Below are 10441 nucleotides of genomic sequence, written 5' to 3'. Positions count from 1 at the left end.
GACTATTTCAAGAAACAAACAAGGACACTACACACTGATCAAGGAATCAAATTAAGGAGAGGATATAAGAAATGCAAATACTTATGAACCCACCCGAGGAGCACTTCAATACATGAGGTATATCCTAACAGCCATTAAGCGGAACTTGACAGTAAAACCATAAGAGTAGGGGAAATTACCACCCCACAATCACCAATGGATAGATCATCCAAAATAAAACTAAATCAGGAAACATAAGCTTTCAATGACGCATTGAACAAGAGGGAATTCATTCATATGTATACAACATTCTATTGCAAAACAACAGAAAACACTTTCTCCTCGGGTACTCATGAAACACTCTCCAAGATATATCATATGTAGGGTCACAAATAAAGCATTAGAAAACTAAGAAAATTGAAATAGCGTCAGGTATAATTTTCGCCTGCAGTGCTAGGCAACTAGATAGGAATTAAAAGAAAAACAAACTGTAAATAATACAAACACATGGAAGCTAAACAAAACGCTGTTACATAACCAAGAATACACTGCAGAAAACCAAGATGGGGTCACAAACACCTGGGAAAAATTGAAAATGAAAATAGGGCCACCCAAATCTATGGAATGAAACAAATGCAACTCTAAAAGCAGAGCTGTGCGAGCAAAGAAGCGAAAAAGTAATCTCTCCCAACACCCGCACGAAGAGTGGATGAAATCTCCACATTCAACGTCAAGTACCCCGCATCTCTGGAACACCTGAGTAGAACAATGAATCAGTCCAAAATTGAGGAGGTGGACTTTGTGACCATACATATATTAGTTTTTCCCGTTTTTCACTTTTTGTGAGTGTTTAGGTGTATGCTACTGTGAGTCATTTTGTCTCTATAGCTAAGCTTTAACCATTTGTGCTAGAGTTCTTTGTGGCTGTTTATTTTTTTACATTTTAAAATTTTCTCATAAAAATATTTTTTATTTTAATAACTTCATTTTATTTGATTTTACTTTATTTTGTTTTATTTTATCCTCATTCTTTGTTTCCTTCTCTTTCTTCTCCCACTTATTCTGAGCTGTGAGGATGAAAGTCTCTAGGTGCTCTAACCAGGAGTCAGTGCTCTGCATCTGAGGTGGGAAAACCAAATTCAGGACACTGGTCCACAGGAGACCTGACAGCTCCACATAGTATCAAAGGGTGATAAACTCCCAGAGATTTCTTTCTTAACGCCAAGACCCACATTTACTCAGTGACCAGCAAGCTACAGTGCTGGACACCATCTGCCAAAAAATGAGCAAGACAGAAAGAGCCCCATCCGTTATCAGAGAGGATGCCTTAAATCATAATAAGGACGGAGGCAGCAAAATACACACCACCAGACGTGGAAGTGCCCACCAGAAAGAAAAGATCCAGCCTCATCTTCCAGAACACAAGCACAACTCCCCTCAACCAAGAAGCATACAGAACCCACTGAACAAACCTTAGCCGCTGGGGACAGACAACAAAAACAACAATAACTACGGGCATGACGCCTGTGAAAAGGAACCCCAAGCACAGTAAGTTAACCAAAATGAGGAGACCGAAAAACACACAGCAGAAGAAGCAACAAGGTCAAAACGCACCAGACCTAACAAATGACGAGGAAATAAGCAGTCTACCCGAAAAATAATTCAGAATAATGATAGGAAAGACGATTCAACATCGGGGAAATAGGAGACAGAAAATACAAAAAACGTTTCACAAGGGTCGACAAGAACTGAAGAGCAAACAAACAATGATGAAGAACACAATAAATGAAAATAATTATTCTCTAGCATGGATCACTAGCACAATAACTGAGGCAGAAGAACAGTTACGTGGCCGGGAAGATAAAATAGTTCAAATAAATACTGCGGATCAAAATAAAGAACAAAGAGAAAAGGAACGGAGGACAGTCACAGCGACCCTTGGGACAACATTAAATGCACCAATATTCGAATTATATGGGTCTCAGAAGAAGAAGAGAAATAGAAAAGGCGTGAGAATATATTTGAAGAGATTATAGTTGAAAACTTCCCTAGTATGGGAAAGGAAATAGTTAATCAAGTCCAGGAAGCACAGAGAGTCCCACACAGGATAAATCCAAGGAGAAACACGCCAAGACACGTATTCATCAAACTATTAGAAACTAAATACATAGAAAGCATGTAAAAAGCAGCATGGGAAAAGTAGCATATACCATACAAGGGAATCCACGTAAGTTAACAGCTGACCTTTCAGCAGAAATTCTGCAAGAGAGAAGGGAGTGGCAGTATACGTATTTAACGTAATGAAAGGAAAAAAACCTACAACCAATGTTACTGTTCTCAGCAAGAATTTCATTGAGACAGGACAGAGAAACTAAAAACTTTACAGAAAAACACACGGAAAAAGAATGCAGCACCAACAACACCTTTATAACAAAGGATAAAGGAACTTCTCTAGGCAGGAATCACAAAGAAAAAAAAGACCTCCTAGAACCAACCAGAAACAATTAACAAAACGGTAAGAGGAACATCCATACTGATAATTACCTTACATGTAAATGGATTCATTGCTCCAACCACAACAGATAAACTGGCTGAAGGGATACAACAACAAGCATATTATATATGCTGCCTAGAAGAGATCCACTTTAGACCTAGGGAGACATACAGACTGAAAGTGAGGAGATGGCAAGAGACATTCCATGCAAATGGAAATCAAAGGAAACCTGGAGTTACAATTCTCATATCAGAAGAAATAGACTTTAAGATAAAGACTATTTCAAGAAACAAACAAGGACACTACACACTGATCAAGGAATCAAATTAAGGAGAGGATATAAGAAATGCAAATACTTATGAACCCACCCGAGGAGCACTTCAATACATGAGGTATATCCTAACAGCCATTAAGCGGAACTTGACAGTAAAACCATAAGAGTAGGGGAAATTACCACCCCACAATCACCAATGGATAGATCATCCAAAATAAAACTAAATCAGGAAACATAAGCTTTCAATGACGCATTGAACAAGAGGGAATTCATTCATATGTATACAACATTCTATTGCAAAACAACAGAAAACACTTTCTCCTCGGGTACTCATGAAACACTCTCCAAGATATATCATATGTAGGGTCACAAATAAAGCATTAGAAAACTAAGAAAATTGAAATAGCGTCAGGTATAATTTTCGCCTGCAGTGCTAGGCAACTAGATAGGAATTAAAAGAAAAACAAACTGTAAATAATACAAACACATGGAAGCTAAACAAAACGCTGTTACATAACCAAGAATACACTGCAGAAAACCAAGATGGGGTCACAAACACCTGGGAAAAATTGAAAATGAAAATAGGGCCACCCAAATCTATGGAATGAAACAAATGCAACTCTAAAAGCAGAGCTGTGCGAGCAAAGAAGCGAAAAAGTAATCTCTCCCAACACCCGCACGAAGAGTGGATGAAATCTCCACATTCAACGTCAAGTACCCCGCATCTCTGGAACACCTGAGTAGAACAATGAATCAGTCCAAAATTGAGGAGGTGGACTTTGTGACCATACATATATTAGTTTTTCCCGTTTTTCACTTTTTGTGAGTGTTTAGGTGTATGCTACTGTGAGTCATTTTGTCTCTATAGCTAAGCTTTAACCATTTGTGCTAGAGTTCTTTGTGGCTGTTTATTTTTTTACATTTTAAAATTTTCTCATAAAAATATTTTTTATTTTAATAACTTCATTTTATTTGATTTTACTTTATTTTGTTTTATTTTATCCTCATTCTTTGTTTCCTTCTCTTTCTTCTCCCACTTATTCTGAGCTGTGAGGATGAAAGTCTCTAGGTGCTCTAACCAGGAGTCAGTGCTCTGCATCTGAAGTGGGAAAACCAAATTCAGGACACTGGTCCACAGGAGACCTGACAGCTCCACATAGTATCAAAGGGTGATAAACTCCCAGATATTTCTTTCTTAACGCCAGGACCCACATTTACTCAGTGACCAGCAAGCTACAGTGCTGGACACCATCTGCCAAAAAATGAGCAAGACAGAAAGAGCCCCATCCGTTATCAGAGAGGATGCCTTAAATCATAATAAGGACGGAGGCAGCAAAATACACACCACCAGACGTGGAAGTGCCCACCAGAAAGAAAAGATCCAGCCTCATCTTCCAGAACACAAGCACAACTCCCCTCAACCAAGAAGCATACAGAACCCACTGAACAAACCTTAGCCGCTGGGGACAGACAACAAAAACAACAATAACTACGGGCATGACGCCTGTGAAAAGGAACCCCAAGCACAGTAAGTTAACCAAAATTAGGAGACCAAAAAACACACAGCTGACGAAGCAGCAAGGTCAAAACGCACCAGACCTAACAAATGAAGAGGAAATAGGCAGTCTACCCGAAAAAGAATTCAGAATAATGATAGGAAAAACGATTCAACATCGTGGAAATAGGAGAGAGAAAATACAGGAAACGTTTCACAGGGGTCGACAAGAACTGAAGAGCAAACAAAGAGTGATGAAGAACACAATAAATGAAAATAATTATTCTCTAGCATGGATCACTAGCACAATAACTGAGGCACAAGAACGGTTAAGTGGCCTGGAAGATAAAATAGTTCAAATAAATACTGCGGATCAAAATAAAGAACAAAGAATGAAAGGAACGGAGGACAGTCTCAGCGACCCTTGGGACAACATTAAATGCACCAACATTCGAATTATATGGCTCTCAGAAGAAGAAGAGAAAGAGAAAAGGCGTGAGAATATATTTGAAGAGATTATAGTTGAAAACTTCCCTAGTATGGGAAAGGAAAGAGTTAATCAAGTCCAGGAAGCACAGAGAGTCTCATACAGGATAATTCTAAGGAGAAACAGGCCAAGACACGTATTCATCAAACTATTAGAAACTAAATACATAGGAAGCATGTAAAAAGCAGCACGGGAAAAGTAGCATATACCATACAAGGGAATCCACTTAAGTTAACAGCTGACCTTTGAACAGAAATTCTGCAAGAGAGAAGGGAGTGGCAGTATACGTATTTGAAGTAATGAAAGGAAAAAAAACCTACAACCGATGTTACTGTTCTCAGCAAGAATCTCATTGAGATTGGACAGAGAAACTGAAAACTTTACAGAAAAACACACGGAAAAAGAATTCAGCACCAACAATAGCTTTATAACAAAAGATAAAGGAACTTCTCTAGGCAGGAATCACAAGGAAAAGAAAGACCTCCTAGAACCAACCAAAAACAATTAACAAAACGGTAAGAGGAACATCCATATTGATAATTACCTTACATGTAAATGGATTCATTGCTCCAACCACAACAGATAAACTGGCTGAAGGGATACAACAAAAAGCCCATTATATATGCTGCCTAGAAGAGATCCACTTTAGACCTAGTGAGACATACAGACTGAAAGTGAGGAGATGGCAAGAGACATTCCATGCAAATGGAAATCAAAGGAAACCTGGAGTTACAATTCGCATATCAGAAGAAATAGACTTTAAGATAAAGACTATTTCAAGAAACAAACAAGGACACTACACACTGATCAAGGGATCAAATTAAGGAGAGGATATAAGAAATGCAGACACTTATGAACCCAATCGAGGAGCACTTCAATACATAAAGTATATCCTAACAGCCATAAAGCGGAACTTGACAGTAAAACCATAAGAGTAGGGGACATTTCCACCCCACAATCACAAATGGATAGATCATCCAAAATGAAACTAAATCAGGAAACATAAGCTTTCAATGACGCGTTGAACAAGAGGGAATTCATTCATATGTATACAACATTCTATTGCAAAACAACAGAAAACACTTTCTCCTCGGGTACTCATGAAACACTCTCCAAGATTTATCATATGTAGGGTCACAAATAAAGCCTTGGAAAACTAAGAAAATTGACATAGCATCAGGTATAATTTTCGCCTGCAGTGCTATGAAACTAGAGAGGAATTAAAAGAAAAAAAAACTGTAAATAATACAAACACATGGAAGCTAAACAAAACGCTGTTACATAACCAAGAATACACTGCAGAAAACCAAGATGGGGTCACAAACACCTGGGAAAAATTGAAAATGTAAATAGGACCACCCAAATCTATGGAATGAAACAAATGCAACTCTAAAAGCAGAGCTGTGCGAGCAAAGAAGCGAAAAAGTAATCTCTCCCAACACCCGCACGAAGAGTGGATGAAATCTCCACATTCAACGTCAAGTACCCCGCATCTCTGGAACACCTGAGTAGAACAATGAATCAGTCCAAAATTGAGGAGGTGGACTTTGTGACCATACATATATTAGTTTTTCCCGTTTTTCACTTTTTGTGAGTGTTTAGGTGTATGCTACTGTGAGTCATTTTGTCTGTATAGCTAAGCTTTAACCATTTGTGCTAGAGTTCTTTGTGGCTGTTTATTTTTTACATTTTAAAATTTTCTCATAAAAATATTTTTTATTTTAATAACTTCATTTTATTTGATTTTACTTTATTTTGTTTTATTTTATCCTCATTCTTTGTTTCCTTCTCTTTCTTCTCCCACTTATTCTGAGCTGTGAGGATGAAAGTCTCTAGGTGCTCTAACCAGGAGTCAGTGCTCTGCATCTGAGGTGGGAAAACCAACTTCAGGACACTGGTCCACAGGAGACCTGACAGCTCCACATAGTATCAAAAGGAGAAAATCTCCCAGAGATTTCTTTCTCAACGCCAAGACCCACATTCACTCAGTGACCAGTAAGCAACAGTGCTGGACACTGTATGCCAAACAATGAGCAAGACAGAAACAGTCCCATCCGTTATCAGAGAGGATGCTATAAATCATCATAAGGACGGAGGCACCAAAATACACACCAGCAGTTGTGGAAATGCCCACCAGAAAGACAGGATCCAGCCTCATTCAAAAGAACACAAGCATAACTCCCCTCCACGAAAAAGCCTACACAACCCACTTAACAAACCTTAGCCGCTGGGGACAGACAACAAAAACAACAATAACTACGGGCATGACGCCTGTGAAAAGGAACCCCAAGCACAGTAATTTAACCAAAATTAGGAGACCAAAAAACACACAGCTGACGAAGCAGCAAGGTCAAAACGCACCAGACCTAACAAATGAAGAGGAAATAGGCAGTCTACCCGAAAAAGAATTCAGAATAATGATAGGAAAAACGATTCAACATCGTGGAAATAGGAGAAGGAAAATACAGGAAACGTTTCACAGGGGTCGACAAGAACTGAAGAGCAAACAAACAGTGATGAAGAACACAATAAATGAAAATAATTATTCTCTAGCATGGATCACTAGCACAATAACTGAGGCACAAGAACGGTTAAGTGGCCTGGAAGATAAAATAGTTCAAATAAATACTGCGGATCAAAATAAAGAACAAAGAATGAAAGGAACGGAGGACAGTCTCAGCGACCCTTGGGACAACATTAAATGCACCAACATTGGAATTATATGGCTCTCAGAAGAAGAAGAGAAAGAGAAAAGGCGTGAGAATATATTTGAAGAGATTATAGTTGAAAACTTCCCTAGTATGGGAAAGGAAAGAGTTAATCAAGTCCAGGAAGCACAGAGAGTCTCATACAGGATAATTCTAAGGAGAAACAGGCCAAGACACGTATTCATCAAACTATTAGAAACTAAATACATAGAAAGCATGTAAAAAGCAGCACGGGAAAAGTAGCATATACCATACAAGGGAATCCACGTAAGTTAACAGCTGACCTTTGAACAGAAATTCTGCAAGAGAGAAGGGAGTGGCAGTATACGTATTTGAAGTAATGAAAGGAAAAAAAACCTACAACCGATGTTACTGTTCTCAGCAAGAATCTCATTGAGATTGGACAGAGAAACTAAAAACTTTACAGAAAAACACACGGAAAAAGAATTCAGCACCAACAATAGCTTTATAACAAAAGATAAAGGAACTTCTCTAGGCAGGAATCACAAGGAAAAGAAAGACCTCCTAGAACCAACCAAAAACAATTAACAAAACGGTAAGAGGAACATCCATATTGATAATTACCTTACATGTAAATGGATTCATTGCTCCAACCACAACAGATAAACTGGCTGAAGGGATACAACAAAAAGCCCATTATATATGCTGCCTAGAAGAGATCCACTTTAGACCTAGTGAGACATACAGACTGAAAATGAGGAGATGGCAAGAGACATTCCATGCAAATGGAAATCAAAGGAAACCTGGAGTTACAATTCGCATATCAGAAGAAATAGACTTTAAGATAAAGACTATTTCAAGAAACAAACAAGGACACTACACACTGATCAAGGGATCAAATTAAGGAGAGGATATAAGAAATGCAGACACTTATGAACCCAATCGAGGAGCACTTCAATACATAAAGTATATCCTAACAGCCATAAAGCGGAACTTGACAGTAAAACCATAAGAGTAGGGGACATTTCCACCCCACAATCACAAATGGATAGATCATCCAAAATGAAACTAAATCAGGAAACATAAGCTTTCAATGACGCCTTGAACAAGAGGGAATTCATTCATATGTATACAACATTCTATTGCAAAACAACAGAAAACACTTTCTCCTCGGGTACTCATGAAACACTCTCCAAGATTTATCATATGTAGGGTCACAAATAAAGCCTTGGAAAACTAAGAAAATTGACATAGCATCAGGTATAATTTTCGCCTGCAGTGCTATGAAACTAGAGAGGAATTAAAAGAAAAAAAAACTGTAAATAATACAAACACATGGAAGCTAAACAAAACGCTGTTACATAACCAAGAATACACTGCAGAAAACCAAGATGGGGTCACAAACACCTGGGAAAAATTGAAAATGTAAATAGGACCACCCAAATCTATGGAATGAAACAAATGCAACTCTAAAAGCAGAGCTGTGCGAGCAAAGAAGCGAAAAAGTAATCTCTCCCAACACCCGCACGAAGAGTGGATGAAATCTCCACATTCAACGTCAAGTACCCCGCATCTCTGGAACACCTGAGTAGAACAATGAATCAGTCCAAAATTGAGGAGGTGGACTTTGTGACCATACATATATTAGTTTTTCCCGTTTTTCACTTTTTGTGAGTGTTTAGGTGTATGCTACTGTGAGTCATTTTGTCTGTATAGCTAAGCTTTAACCATTTGTGCTAGAGTTCTTTGTGGCTGTTTATTTTTTACATTTTAAAATTTTCTCATAAAAATATTTTTTATTTTAATAACTTCATTTTATTTGATTTTACTTTATTTTGTTTTATTTTATCCTCATTCTTTGTTTCCTTCTCTTTCTTCTCCCACTTATTCTGAGCTGTGAGGATGAAAGTCTCTAGGTGCTCTAACCAGGAGTCAGTGCTCTGCATCTGAGGTGGGAAAACCAACTTCAGGACACTGGTCCACAGGAGACCTGACAGCTCCACATAGTATCAAAAGGAGAAAATCTCCCAGAGATTTCTTTCTCAACGCCAAGACCCACATTCACTCAGTGACCAGTAAGCAACAGTGCTGGACACTGTATGCCAAACAATGAGCAAGACAGAAACAGTCCCATCCGTTATCAGAGAGGATGCTATAAATCATCATAAGGACGGAGGCACCAAAATACACACCAGCAGTTGTGGAAATGCCCACCAGAAAGACAGGATCCAGCCTCATTCAAAAGAACACAAGCATAACTCCCCTCCACGAAAAAGCCTACACAACCCACTTAACAAACCTTAGCCGCTGGGGACAGACAACAAAAACAACAATAACTACGGGCATGACGCCTGTGAAAAGGAACCCCAAGCACAGTAAGTTAACCAAAATTAGGAGACCAAAAAACACACAGCTGACGAAGCAGCAAGGTCAAAACGCACCAGACCTAACAAATGAAGAGGAAATAGGCAGTCTACACGAAAAAGAATTCAGAATAATGATAGGAAAAACGATTCAACATCGTGGAAATAGGAGAGAGAAAATACAGGAAACGTTTCACAGGGGTCGACAAGAACTGAAGAGCAAACAAACAGTGATGAAGAACACAATAAATGAAAATAATTATTCTCTAGCATGGATCACTAGCACAATAACTGAGGCACAAGAACGGTTAAGTGGCCTGGAAGATAAAATAGTTCAAATAAATACAGCGGATCAAAATAAAGTACAAAGAAAGAAAGGAACGGAGGACCGTCTCAGCTAACCTTGGCTCAACATTAAATGCACCAACATTCGAATTATATGGGTCTCAGAAGAAGAAGAGAAATAGAAAAGGCGTGAGAATATATTTGAAGAGATTATAGTTGAAAACATCCCTAGTATGGGAAAGGAAAGAGTTAATGAAGTCAAGGAAGCACAGAGAGTCCCGTAAAGGATAAATCCAAGGAGAAACACACCAAGACACGTATTCATCAAACTATTAGAACCTAAATACATAGAAAGCATGTAAAAAGCAGCATGGGAAAAGCAGCATATACCATAC

This window comes from Balaenoptera physalus (genome assembly GCF_965194825.1).
Source record: "Balaenoptera physalus genome assembly, chromosome: Y".
NCBI lineage: Eukaryota > Metazoa > Chordata > Mammalia > Artiodactyla > Balaenopteridae > Balaenoptera > Balaenoptera physalus.
Note: the sequence above shows the minus strand (reverse complement) of the source record.